The sequence below is a fragment of the Nannospalax galili genome, unplaced genomic scaffold (genome assembly GCF_000622305.1).
Source record: "Nannospalax galili isolate Female #2095 unplaced genomic scaffold, S.galili_v1.0 scaffold999, whole genome shotgun sequence".
NCBI lineage: Eukaryota > Metazoa > Chordata > Mammalia > Rodentia > Spalacidae > Nannospalax > Nannospalax galili.
Window position 1 is genome coordinate 2,138,165 of NW_008344824.1, and position 14,963 is coordinate 2,153,127.

A 14,963-nucleotide genomic window follows, 5' to 3' on the forward strand; every position below is an offset into this window, starting at 1 on the left:
CTAATGAGATGAGGAGAGTGGACAGGCAAAATGAAAAATCGATACAAAGTTGAGCCCCATTATGAGAAGATAAATGGAATTGGCAAGTAAAATCGAATATCCTTAAAAATATGAAGAAGGGATGGGCTAGGGATGTAGCTCAGTGGTAGAGCACGTACCTAGTGTATGAAGCCCTGGGTTCAACACCCAGCAACACATACACAGAAAGAAGAAAGGAAGGAAGGAAGATAAAAGAAAGAAAGAAAAAGAAAGTTTAAAGAGAGGATAAGTAAAATAAAAAATTCTTCGTAAAAAAATTTCTGGTGTTGAAGGAGTTTTCTGTTTTTTTGTTTTGTTTTTAATTTTCTTCTTGTTTTGTTGATTGGTTGTCTGGTTTTTGTTTTGTTTTGTCTTCTTTTAGATTGGGTCCTGCTGTGTACCCAGGCTGGCCTGGGACTCACTGTGTGGTCCTCTTGTCTCAGCCTGCAGAGTGCTGAGAGTGGATTAATGATGTGAGGCACTGGGCTCAGCTTCAAGGAGCTTTTGTGTTTCCAGAGTATCTGATATTAATAAAAATGTGTTTCCATAGTCTTCAATTTCTTTCAACATGTTTTCTTATCTAAACAGAGTCATGTGCACTTTTAAAACAATCATTTACAGGGTGAATGGCCCATGGTGTTTGAATAAGATAAAGTTCACAATGGCACTGGCTCATAATATGCAGCTACTTAAGAACTAAAGAAAATTGGAGACTTTATTTTTTAAAAAAATTTAATTGACCAATAATACAGTGGGAATTGGACACGACTGGACACTGGTTTGTTGGATGCGATGAATGAAATAAAACCTTTATTGTTCTTAGTTAACTACTTTATATTTTACCATAAAATTTCTAATTTCCTAATAAAACATTTTTTTAAAAGTGGAGTCTTTCTTGGGTTAGAAATCAACAGAATTTTCCATAAAACTACCCATGAGTTTGGTGAGGTTTGAGCTAGACTGTGAAGACTGGATCAGAGAAAACAATATGGACATTCCTCTAAAATTTTAAACTAGAACTACCCCATGATTCAGCAGGCACACTGGGTATGCAACCAGCAGAAATAAGATCAGCATGTTGGAGAAGCTTCTGCACTCCATGTTTATCTCAGCACTATCCACAATAGTTAAGAAATAGATAATCAAAGAGTACATCAACTGATGAATGAGCAAGGAATAGCAGGGAGGGAGGGCTGAGAAGAGGTTGACCATGAGGCACTAAGTTACAATCATGAGAAAAATTCTGGTGTGTTATCACACAGTAAGTTGATATTGATAATGATAATATACTATGGGTGTCAAAAAGCTGGCGTTATTTTGAATATTTTTGCTACAAATAGTGTTTGAAAAGGTGGGTGTGCTTAAACTGATTTAAAAATTACACAAAGTACACATATAGAAAGATCACTTAGCATACTGTTAATAACAAACAATGCATCAAGCTGTCCAAGATGTTAAGAATAAGTGATGGTTGAGTGCTTAGCCCTAAACAGGGTATGTGTACCATCCCCCCTAAAGCTCAGGGAACATCTCAGAAGAGGGGTGGAAAGAGGGCTGGAGCTGGAAGACAGGGAGAAGAGCTGAGAAATGCCATCTTCTGGACAAAACACCGCCCTTGTAATCATCAGCTCAAAGCAGCTGAACTTACTGGCTTGGATCTGCATGAGACTGGCCCTGGTAAATACTCAGCAATGAGTGGGGAGGGGTTCATGGGGCCCCTTGCTGTTGAACTAGTGGCTACTTAAAGATAGATTCTGGTGGAGGGGAGTCATTGCCTTCAGTTTGTACCTACCAGTGAACCCACCAGGTTCCAATGCATCATTCCAAACCCATGGTCACATAGCCCTGGTTAAGCTTAGTGTAGGTCACAAAACAAAACAGCCATGAATAAGGAAAGAGATTTGTAGGGAAAGTGGGGGGCTGGCAGGCATGGGAGCGGGGGAAGAGAGGGTGAGGTCAGAGAATAATCAGAATATATTATATACATATATGAACTTGTCAAAGAACAAAATTAATAATAGATCAAACAAGGAAATGAAAAAACAGGAGAAAAGGGCTTTCTGTTGGTAGGGTACATGCTGGCTAAGGGAAGGACTTGGTAAAGTGTTAGGTGCATTTCTTTGAACACAAGGAATAAAGGTTAGCATTATAGGCAAATTAAATTTAAATCTATTATCTTTGATCGCATTCTTAAATTTTTTTAATCTGGCTCTCGGGTTAAAAATAGTATCCTCCCAACTATTTGAGTTTGGAAACAAGGTGTAGAGGAACGAGAGAGGCAGGTAGAAATATCACCCGGGTTCCTGCAACACAGCCTGCTGGACTTGGAGGACATTATTCATGTGTGGTAACAAAGATTCCCTAATACGCTTCTGAATAGGACGCAGCTCTGCAGTCAGTTACAGCAGCATCGGGCACACAAGTCTCCCATCTGGGTGTTGTTGAGAAGCAGTGCCAGATGTACATTCTTTGAGGGGGGTGTGCAGTAGAAGATATGCAAAGAGGAATGAGGGAGGGACTGAGATAGACATCTTCAGCCTCTCTTAAGCTTACTTATGATATAAGCTCTGCTTCTTTCTTTAGAAAGGAGGAGTTGGATTGAGAAGCTGTACCCTCCTTGTAACAAAAAAGGAGGGAAAATAAAACCCATGCCTACTTTTAAATCAGACTTAATAAACTCTTTCTTTTTGATCACAACCATTCCACTGTTTTCTTGAATTCCTTGGTCAAGGATCAGTTATTATGAGTCATTCTAAGACACTTTTGCTATGGTCCTTCTTGCCACATCTGACTCTGGGACATACGTTGTATCACGTCATAAACTTGATATCGCTTTTAGCCTGAAACATAAATTCTGTTTTGTAAGTATTTTGATATGGCTTTGTGATTATACCTTCCCGATACAGTGTTCTGACATGTGAAAGCACTTAGCTGTTCAGTAGCGCTCTGAATGTATATCTTCCCCTCATACCTACTCTTCCTTTCTAGGTCTTTGACCTTCACATGCTCCTCTGCAACTTCTTTCTGGCATCATTGTATGGGCTGATCTGCTGTGTATTTTGAAAACTTTGCTCCTTTAACATAGCATTTTTTCCTCACTAGCTTCTCATCACTGGAAGATGAAATTCAGACTGTGTCTACCATTACCATTACTGTCATCCATTGCCTTAAATCTTCAAACTCCAGTATACTGTAGGCTCTTCCAGAAACTTCTGTGGGAGAAGTCTTCTTCCATTCCCCCCCTACATTCCCTTACATTGTTATTATTGAATCATAAAATGAGAATCCCTCAGCTTTGTCACACTTCTGCTGTTACTGAAACCAGAATTAATCTATGTGAAATGTGACATGAGCGATGTCCTCTGCTTTCATTTTTCTTGTTCTCTGAAGAAGCCCTCACAGAGGTCTGACACCTTCTGTAGCCCATTGAACACAGGCCGAGCTTGCTCTGTCAGCTTTACCTTTCTCAACCTGCATCTTTGCCTTATTAACAACAGGTAGTAATTAATTTGCAAGATATTTGAAATGCTTTTCAGCACAGTCATAACTTTCTTTTTTGAGTGTAAGATATTTCCTTAACGCCACACTAAATCTCTCTCCTCATAGGCAGCTTATTGCTGGAATCCCAGGTTAAAGCTTAGTGACCAGTCTTCATTCTTAGTTTGCAGCCTGGAACTGTGTAAACTACCCTAGGGCCTAGGGAATCAATTAGAATATTAAGCAGGGAAAATCAGAAAACAGGGGAAAAAGTCACCTTACTATTCTAATATTGAGGAGTTGCTGAATTAACCAAGGCTTGTTTTCATCTTGTACTTCTGTTGTATGCATTAGCAAATTTCTTATTTAGTTATATTTTTTTATTTGCTGCTGCTAAGTTCTTAAGTGACCACTTTCCATAACTTATGTCTGGCACTTATTTCCATGACGTCTTAATTATATTTCTAGCTTGCTATTTCCACCATCTGCTGCCGTGATTTATACAAGCATTGAGTTCCCTCCTATGAATCTGCACATCTGATCTTAGGTGATCTTAGCTGCTTCCACAAAACACACCCCCAACTCATCTTGTGTGTTCCTGTGTGGCCACTTCCGTTTGGGATGTAGTGCATGCTACACCATTCCCTTGAAGATTTACCATGTACATTAGCACACAGAACTGATGTAACTGTTTAGGGATTCTACCCTTAACTAGAACTGATGATCTTCAGTTCATTAGCCCTTATGAGTCCAGTTTCTGTGTGTAGAAAACTAATACAGAGTGTTATAAGAAACTAAGATAAAATATTTTGGATATTTAGCCTTTTATCTTGCCATTTCCTGCAATGTCTTTGACTTATATCACTTGCCCTAGAAGCTCTTGCTTCATGACGCATATTAATTTGTCTGCACAACAAATTACTCACATGTTTATGGAGATACTGATGTAGACAAATATACTACAAAAATTATAATGCATGACTTATGTACAGTAAAAAATACTTTATAATAAATAATCATGGTGCTGGTTAATGCATTGCTATTTTATACTTACTTTATAATTTACTCCTCTATTTGTAAAAAGAGGCTTGTTCTAAGGCAATATGCTGTGTGACACCAGCATCAGCTTTGCATCTTGTGCTGTGCCTTTTGAGTGCATCATTTTCTCCTATGACTGATTTAATACCACATTGCTTTGTTTACCATGGTCAAATGAATATTGTGCTACAGTATACCATATAGTTATATATGATATACCATACAGCATACCATAGAACCTAGGTGCATAAAAAAGGTTTGGGTTGACACATTATATTAGATTCACATAATGATGACATCATGTTATATGCTGCATTTTTGGATGTGCCTGTGCATTAAAGTAATGCATAGTAGTGATAGCTATAGTAGCCAGTGTTATTAGAATTAGCTTATTGAAGGTTCTGATGAGTTCTGCAATAGAGATATCTGGTTTAGTTTTGTTTAAAACCAACATTTTCAAATTTATCTGTGCATGGAGCCACTTTTCACACAATAACTTTCTCCCATCTGATACAGCAGCATTGCAAAGCATGTAATTTGAAAAATCCAACTTCATGCAGACCGCTCCAGGCAAGAATCCTAGGCAAATCTCTCTCCCTTGCCAACCCACCCTCTATATTCAGTTCACAACCGATTTCTTATCACAATCCTACCCCATAAATAGTTCTCAGACCCATCCAGTACTTTATATCGACTACTCTTCTGAAGCATCAATATGTTTGCACAAACCTAACCAATCCCCTCACCTTTTAGCCTCACTCTCCTTAAACTCACCCTCCCCTTGTACCAGAAGGTTCTATCTGGGTAAATTGATCACATCACTTCTTTACACAAAATTCTACAGGGGCTTCTCAAATCTCCAGAATAAGCTGGTTTCCTTACCCTCTCTGATCTGGCTGTGACTACTCTGTCCAGATATGCATCTCCCAAGCCCTGGTTTCTACTTTGAATCCTTCCTACACAAAGCTGCCCACCCATGATTGCCCCGTCCTGCTGTACCATCATGCTTTGTGCAGTTGGCTCTGTCCAGTACTCTCTAAGTTGCTTTATCTGGCTCTTCTGTATCCTTCACAACATAGCTCATCTGACAGCTCTGTGTGGTTGGATCCTTCCTCTGGGCTCCCATAGCAACCTGTGCATGTTTTTATATGATCACTGATCCTGCTTCATTGAATGCATTTGCTGTGTAAAATCCCATACATTAGGCTATGAATTCTTCAAATACAAAACCCATGTCCTTATTCCCTTGGCCTATTGCACCCTCCTTTCTACCCCTAGTGCAGAGGCTCATTAAATTCAGAGCTTCTGAGCACTATTTTCCTACTGAAAAATCAAAAAAATTCAGATGAAACCAAGTGTCTTGATGTCCTCTAAAGCACCCAGTCCTGACCCTCATTCTTCCCATGATAACAGTCCACATAAAACTAGTGACTTTGGACTCAAAGGACTTCTGCCTCACCTCTGTCTAAGCGAGCTGTCACCATGGCTGACTGCAGCAGTATCATCAAAGCTGGGCAGTGCTAAACAGAGATAGGGATGTCAGGCTGGCTTCCTGCTGTCCTGCAGCTTTAGGGTGGCTTGAGATGGGAGGGCTGAACAACCAACCTGGCAGCAGCTGTTGTTGCCTGGAGGGATAAGGGAGAGTGGGGAAGAGGGCCTTGAGAACACCAGTCCAGCCTCACCTGGGGATTCTGTGGGCACCTGAGAGCAAGCAAGACCTTTTGATAGTCATAGCCTTTTGCCACTACTAGTACTAACAAATCCTTGTATTATATTAGTGATATTTAAACACACAACACTACCCAAAATTAAAATGCAAGAACTTAGAGTGCTCTTCAGAAGCGAAGGAGCCAGCCTGCGTCCTACATCAGGGTGAACAGTAGACCAGCCCTGACAAGGCTTCTAGGCACAGGAGACACAAGGCAGCATCAGTTTTATCAAGTCTGATTCCATTAGTTTCTCTGGTCAATTTCATGCATTCTGGCCACACCATAAATCATGTTTCTGTCTTGATGCTCTGCTCCTTTCCTGTTGGTTTAAAAACAGTGACTTTATTTCCCTGGCAAGTGGTCACTGGATTTACCTAAGAAGAAAACCCTTGAGATCTCCCGCCATGTTTAGAAGTTAAATCTTTTCTTTTACTAAAGGAGAACAGACCCAACTTTGTAGCAAGAGGGCAATGTATGGACCCTTTTAAGTCGCTAAAGTCCTTTGATCACAGAAATGAACTTTTTAGAATGGTATTTTCTTGACCTTTTCTTTTTCAGAGATACAGTTTGCATGTCTAACTCTTTGTAAGAACTGCATACTTTCTCTGAGCTACAGTGGAACTTAGAGATGATTAAGTTGAGCCAGTTCGTTTCACAGATGAGGAAATGAAGGGCCAGTGATGAGGGAAGCCTAGCAATGTAAAGACATGACTGGGAGGATGTGGTGGAGATGTACATGGGAGTCACCGAAGTTATTTAAGGAAAACTTAAACCTGAAAAACAGAGGAAGATATTTATTTGTTAAATATTTTATCTTAAAAATGTCTTTGAGAATTCAAAAAGTTCTGTATCTTTTGCTCAAAAATTCATGATTCAATTTAGAAAACTACATTGAAAAAGAAATTTTCAAGAGTAACTTTTTCCAACTAAGATATTTCCCTCCTCCTCCTGTCTTCATTCCCGTTTTCTCCTCCCCCTCTTCATCCTCCTGTTCCTCCTCCTCTTCATCCTCCTGTTCTTCCTTCCTGTCATCATCCTCCCATTCCTCTTCCTCCTCTTCCCCTGCTCTCTCTCTCTTATTTCCATTCCTATTGCACTGTCTCCAGCTCATGACCAGCCCTGGATCTTCTCTAGTTCTCCATGAAGATTGCCTTCTGTGTGCTTTTTGGCGTCAGAGACCACTGGTCACAGCCCATGAACATCTCCATTGGCACCTTCACTGGCCCATATTGTTCTTGTCCCTTTCCGATCACTATTGCACTCACACTGCAGTCAGAGCACCGTTCTCCTCAATTCCTACTGTCATGTTCCCTGAATTGGACTCCAATGGACAGGGAATATCAGTTACTTTTTGTGGCAGCTCCATTATACTGACTATGATGTTGTTATATAGTAGACACAGGTAGTGTGCTGGTTGATGGACTCTTCCAATGAAAAGCCCTGCTGTATAGTATTTGATTCCAAATTATGTCATTAAATGTGAAATTAGAAGAAATGCCCAGAATTAGCTCCCTGAAGCCTATCTACTTTGTTAAACCAGTGCTTCATCCATTGTGCACTTAGTATGTGAATTATGTTGTCAGCAAACCGAATTGAAAGAAATAAAGCTAAACTTTGTCAATATTTAGCATAAAATTTAAACAGTCAACATATTCCTTATTTATTTGCTTAAAATTGTTAAGCAAGAGGGTGATTAACACCAAAAGCCTCAACCAGATCACTGCTGGGTGAGGGAGAGTTGGTCTTCTTTAAGGGAGTACTGATAACCTGGCTCTAGTGGATGAAGTCACACTGAGGGACATCTGGGAACACAAACTTGACTCGATAGGCCTTAACATATATGACAGGAAGCATGAAATCTGATGGAGGGAATATGGAGGGGTGCAGGTCGGGGAGGAGGTCTAAATATGATTAAGATCTATGAAATGCACAAAAATTCAATAAAAGTATATATTGTATGAAAAAATTCTGGGGTGCATATAATGATCCATAAATATTTGCTGATTACTTGCTATGTAGCTAGAACTTGGAGGGCTTCAGGAACAGAAACTTGGAGCAGGCATAACTGAGGAGACAGACATCTAAACAGTTAAAAGGCAGTGAATGACACTAAAAGGGAAGCTGAGTGCAGGAGAGAAAAGGGGCTGAATTTCCTGGTAGAGCTAGGAGGCTGTGGGCAAAGAGGTCCTGTCTGTATCATGCAGCGCTTGGAAGTGCAGAACATGTAGACAGTATTACTATTTAAGTTTAAGAGTATGAGGCTTTTTCTCAGTCATGTCTTCTCTGCCTGAACACATAATTAGACACAAAGAGCTGTTTGAGTAAAACTGGATTTCTAGCAAACTCACCAAATGTATTTTACTCCAACTTGCATTACTTCTAAAATCTAATAATCTATTTTCTTGCTTTAATGAGTATAACAGAGTAAACATGATTGAATGTTTTTTCATGACTTCAAGTAATAAAGTGCTCCAGGGTCATGTTTCTGAAAAAAAATTGCTAAGCATTTACAATGTTTCTGGTATTGATCTGGGTGCCAATCTCATGGCCTTTGAAATTACACAGGTAAATAGATATTAAGCATGAAAATGAACATGAAGATCATTATTTAATTATAAATTATATGTGTTAAGAAAACACAGAGTAGTAAGAAAATATGACCAAGGTAATTTAACTTAGATTGATAAAATGAGAATGGGTGGCTAAAGGACATTTCTTTAAAGAATAGCACTTGCATTGCCACCCAAAGGACAGAGAAGCAGGAATTATGTGGGTGAAGAAAAGGAAGTGGGGAAAATGTTTACAAAGACCTGAAGCAGGAAAAGAACTTGGCTTGTAAGAAACTAAAAGAATTTTTGTCTGATTGAGTTGGCATGGGTCTTGTGCATGGTGTCAGCATTGCTGCAAGTTCATATGAGCAAGATTCCAGTGGCCCAAAAGTCTCTGTTTCCTTATGTTCATGCACCAACCCGGGCTCTTTTAATCATCCTGCCCCCTCTTCCGCAATGGTCTCTGAGCCACAGGTGGGTGAAGTTTAACATAGGAGTGCTATTCCGGGACATGCACTCTGCAGTTTCTTATTCTCTAAAACTTAGCCAGTTGTGGGGGAAATGAGCAGCAGGTCCCAACCCTAGCCAAGGAACTATTGGCAAATGATTATTGTGGGGTGAGGGAGAGTAGATTTTCTCTAAGGGAGTGACTCTAGATAGACTGACTAGACTCCAGTGGATGAACTTCCACCAAGGGACACTTGGCTAGAAATGCTTGACTGGATAGAACTTAACATATATGACAGAATATTGAAAACTGGTGGGGGGTAGGAAGGGTAGGGTAGGGAGGGGGAAGGGGTCTAAATTTGATTAAGATATATTATATTAAATGTACAAAAGCTCAATAAAATATTTTTAAAAATATTTTTAAAAAAGAAACCAGAAGCAGGGCTGCGTGGAACAGTGAGTGAGTGAGAGGCAAGATGGGAGATGAGGCTGGAAGTGAGCAGAGCTGCTTACCCAGGGCCTTGAAAACCACGCTCAGGACTTTAAGCTCTGTTCTAAATTTGACAGGAAATGATTTGCTATTTTTTAAACAGGGATGTGGCATATTGTAATAAGAATTCAGAAACATTTCTATTGTTTCTATACGGGGAATAATTTTGAGGTTATAGGACAGAAGGAGAAAAAAGAAAGCAAATATTGCAGAGTGCAGGTTATATGTGATGGTGGCTGGGTCTAGCCTCCAGTTGGGTCTGAACTTTGGCATTGTGACATGAAGCTGTCATCTACAAAGCTCATACTTGAGAACCACACAATTGAGCTACAAAAAGGAACTTCAAAATAAAAATCTCATCGTGTTTTAAGTATGCTTACAATTTTGTCTTGGATTGCATTCATACCTGTCTTCAGATGTGTGTGGTCTGTAGGCTGAGGGTTGGACACATACATCTGCTGGGGTTTGTAGTGCAGACAGTGTAACAGGAGCAGAAAGCAGAAATACGTATATGAAATGCTTGTAGGTAGGGCAAAGAGAGCTTGCTTAGGGAACAACTATGTGAATGGAGTTGTCATTTACCTGAGTGATGCAAAATAAAGGACTTTCTTTCCCTTTCTTCTCTTTCTCTTCTTCTTTGATATATTTATGTGTGTGTGCACATATGTACGTACATGTCACCCAGGCTGGTCTTGAACTCCTGAGCTCAATGGTTCTCCTGCCCAAACCCCTTTAATAGCTGGGACTGTAGACTATTCCATTGCACCCTGGCATATCTTTTTCTTGATGCAGGAGAAAAGATCTCCCAACAGGTAAAAATGAGTTTGAAGTTGGTAAGAGAGGGAAGTAAATGTGATCAAAGTATCATATACATGTATAAAAGTGTAACAATGAAATAGATTATTCCGTACAATTAATATGCACTAATATAAATAGAAGAAAATGAAGCATTCATAGTTAAAAAGAAATCAGAAGTAGCTACACCAGTAAAGAAGACAGGGGAAAGATGACAGAGAAAGACGACAGGCAAAGCCAGGATGTAGTCTGGGCATACCACGATCAGAGAAGAGAGTGAGCAATTATGTCGAAAGGTGCTAGAATGTTGAAGAAGGTGAGAATTGAAAAGCCTCCACTCAATTTAGCAGTACAGAAGTCATTGGTGACTTTGGTAACATGAGCATTTTTGGTTCAGTGATGGGTGCTGAAGGCAGACTAGCAAAGGTGAGCACATGGAGATAGCAACTCATCTGTCAAGGGAGAGGAGAGAGCTCAGTAACTGGAGAGGGTGTGGAATCAATAAAGACTCCCCTCCCCAGTACTAGGGTTGAATTTAGGGTGTCATGCAAGTTAGGTAAGCATTTCAGCACTGAACTACACCTCCAGGCTTTTTTATCTTAAAATTATTATTTTTAAATTACATTTACTTATTTTGTGTATACATGTATGTATATGGGCAAATGGCTTGTAGGTGGGGGTCAGAGGATAATTTTCGGGAGTCAGTTCTCTCTTTTCACCATGTAAATTCTGGATGAACTCAGGTCGACAGGATTCGTGTCAGGTCCTTCACCCACTGAACTATCTTGCTGGCTATAGACTTTTTTTTTTTAAAGACAGGTTCTGGCTAAATTTCCCAGATAAGACTTGAAACTGCAATCCTGACTCAGCTTCCTAAACTACTGGGATTATAGGCCCGAGTTGCCAATGCTGATTGAAGGTATATTTTTAAAGGTGGGACATACTTCAGCGTTTGGAAAAGAGTGGTGTGCTGGATAGCTTTAGTGTCAACTTGACACACCTGGGTTGAGGGAGCCTCAATTGGGGAATCACCTCTATTGGACTGGCCTGTGGCCATATCTGAGGGGCATCTTCTTGATGAGTGAGGGGGGAGGGCCCAGACCACTGTGGGTGGTGCCACCCCGGGCAGGTGGGCCTGTGTTGCATAAGAAAGCAGGCTGAGCAGGGGCCAGGGGAGCAAGCCAGTAAGCAGCATTCCTCCATGGCCTGTGCTCCAGCTCCTGCTTCCAGGTTCCTGCCTTGAGTTCCTACCTTGGGCTCCCTGATGAACTACAACCTGGGAGATGTAAGCTAAATAAACCCTTTCCTCCCCAAGTTGGTATTGGTCAGAGTATTTTGTCACAGCAATGAAGAACAAACTAGGACAAGTGGTAATTTTTTATATATGTGGTAGAGAGGGAATAACTGACAGTGCAGAAGAGAGAAGGCAATCAACGGTTCAATTGCCTGAAAAGTTGGGTGGGACAGGATGTGATCACAAGGGAGAGTTAGCTAGGGTACTATTCTATGAACCAAGATGATGTGGAGATGATTTTCCAAAGAAGTGGTTAAAATATTAGTTCTACCACAAGACAGATGGAGTCTCACGGCTCCATGTTATATCTTCTCAGTGGCAGAGGTTTAGAGTAAATTTAGAATAAAACCATACGGCAGTCAAAATGAATCAATTTTATTTACCGTTGCTTGACTGTCTTTTGCTGTTACTGAACACAATATAATCCAGAGTTGTATACCAGGTTGAAGAAGTACAGGGCCACATTGTTGGAGTGATAGATTCTCATAAATTCTCTTATCAACATGCAGCATAGATTTGGGGGAAGGAAGGCCAAGGGTGCTGCAGATAGACTGGCAGTTTAATAAAGAGCGAACTCCAAGTTTCCTTCTGTTGACCTTTGTCAAGCTCATTAACGTAACATGAAGAGAACAGATGAAGGTATGGTTAATTTGAGGAGAATGTAGGTTTGACATAGACATTATGGTGACTGAAAGTTTATTTTTTTAGGGGTCAAGAAACCAGTCTAATTTTTTTCAGTAGTCTTTACATTTTCTCCTCCTAATGCAGGAATTGGATTTCTGCTGTTGAGTTGGTTGTCTACAAGGGATCTTCTGCTTACATAGGATGGTTCTCACACCTTCTCCACCGCAAGCCCTTGTTTCAGTGACCAGTATTCATGCTCATTCTAAGTGTCGCTCACCATTCACTCTCCCTTCCTGTTCCTTGCCCACTGATTCCTTTTCTGGCCCCCTTTCTTTCTTTCTTTCTTTCTTTCTTTCTTTCTTTCTTTCTTTCTTTCTTTCTTTCTTCTTTCTCTCTCTCTTTCTTTCTCTCTCTTTCTCTCTCTCTTTCTTTCTTTCTTTCTTTCTTTCTTTCTTTCTTTTCTCTCTCCCACTTCTCCCTCCTTTCTTTCTTGTTAAAATTTTTATTTTAATTTTATGTTCTTCTGTTTCTTGTTTCCTGGATTTATTTCATGCCTTTTGTGACCTGCTGTAGCACCAGCTGCTTCTCAAAGACTAATCTGAGGTCTGGAGCCTAGCTGTGAGATATTTATTATCCATGATGACACAATAAGGAACTCACGTCAAAAGATGACTGTGTCAATGAACTTGATGAACTCATGTTGAGCTGATGTCATTTCCAGAGCAAGTTTTTTTCCCAGTGGAAAAAGCAGCCTATTATTTTACAACATGATGCAAGTTCCTATTCTGTCTAGGATCCCTACCCCAACCAAACCCTGAGCAGTTACTTTGAGTAGACCTGATCACTGTAGCAATTTTAAACCACGAATCATTCATTACTCATTAGTCAGCCATGAAATCACTCCAGTGCAATCAACTCTCTTTAAAGAAAAATGAGACAGACTGGAATAGGAAATGCCATTGCCCATTGCATTTCACAATTGGGCATGAAATATTGGTGAATATTTTATGACACTTCAGTTTTGAATCATATACATATGGATATGTGTATTGGATCACTATTATTATTATTATTTGTTGTTGTTGTTGTTTGGACGCAGTCCAAAACAGCTACTGACCACATGTTGTAGATCATGATACTATGAGCACCTTCATCAGATCAGCTACACCTGCAAAAGATCATTATAGCCAGGCTTGTTGACTGCTGACATTCACTCATGGAGGAGGGTGGGGAGGGTCCCTGGACTTGCACCTGAGTATTCAGCCACTCCTCCCAGCCTTTTGTATGCAATTCTGTTCTAATTGCTCATGGCCTAGGGAAGGGGGTTCCAGAAGGAGCTGGAATGTATAGGTTGAGAAATAACTAATGGGCAGGGCTCCATCTGCTGCTCTAGGGTCACGCTGGCCCCAGCCGGTAGCCCCTTACCCATGCTCTGTAAATAAGCCCAATAAACCTGTTGGATCCTCAGGGTGAACTTCATACTTTGGTTTGTTGTTGGAACAACAACCTTAGGAGGAGGTAGACCTAGTTTACATTTTCCCGGGGAAAAACTCTCACAGTACTACACTTCCGCAAACACATACTCCATGCTGAATCCCACCACACAGCCCAGAAGTCACATTTCACAGCTCATTTTCCTTTCACTGGGAACAAGCAAAGTTTCTCATTTTCCTGCAGAGTTGGGAAATTGTTTCGATCTGTGTTTCTGTGGCATAATGTGCCAAAAAATAAGATTGCATAAGATCAGTCATCATAGATTTTTTTCAAAGTCTCAAATTATGGTCTAAGAAGATATCTTTACCTAACTGAGGATATGCAAAGCTTTCCTTATTATTTAGTGTCCATCCAGAGGAGGATCCAGGTTTTACTGGTCTGCTGCTAGACAAAATACAGGACGCCCAGTTAAATCTGAATTTCAGATTCACAGCAAATAGATCATTTAGAATCAATGTTCTCATGTAATATTCGAAGTAAAAAGAATAATTTGTTTAGTTACCATTTTCTAAAATATGTTATGTACCATGAAATATTTGGAATCATGACATTATTGTTTATATGAAATTCAAATTTAACTTGGTGCTGGCAATTTTTTTTTGTTGTTGTTGTTAAATACAGAAACCCTAATGAAATGAGAAGCTTGTCCTATATAAGGGAGTCCTGTTTCAGCTAACCCAGAAGCCTTTCATGGATACATTTTCAAAAAATACTTGGATTTGTAATCTTGTATTATGAACCCTCAGAAGATTTTCCAAGAAGGGCCTCTGACAGTTCAGCTTCATGAGCTGAATGGTAGATTTCCTCTGCGTCATATCTTAGTGTGAAGAGAAAAATATGTATGTCAGCATAAGGTATGGAAAATTGTGTGTGTATGGTTAACAGCTATAGGAGCATCAGTAATGGAGGAGAAAGGTGTATTCCCTACCCCTATCAACTAATGAAGGGAAGAAGGAAGGAAGGAAGGAAAGAAGGAAGGAAGGAAGGAAGGAAGGAAGGAAGGAAGGAAGGAAGGAAGGGAGGGAGGG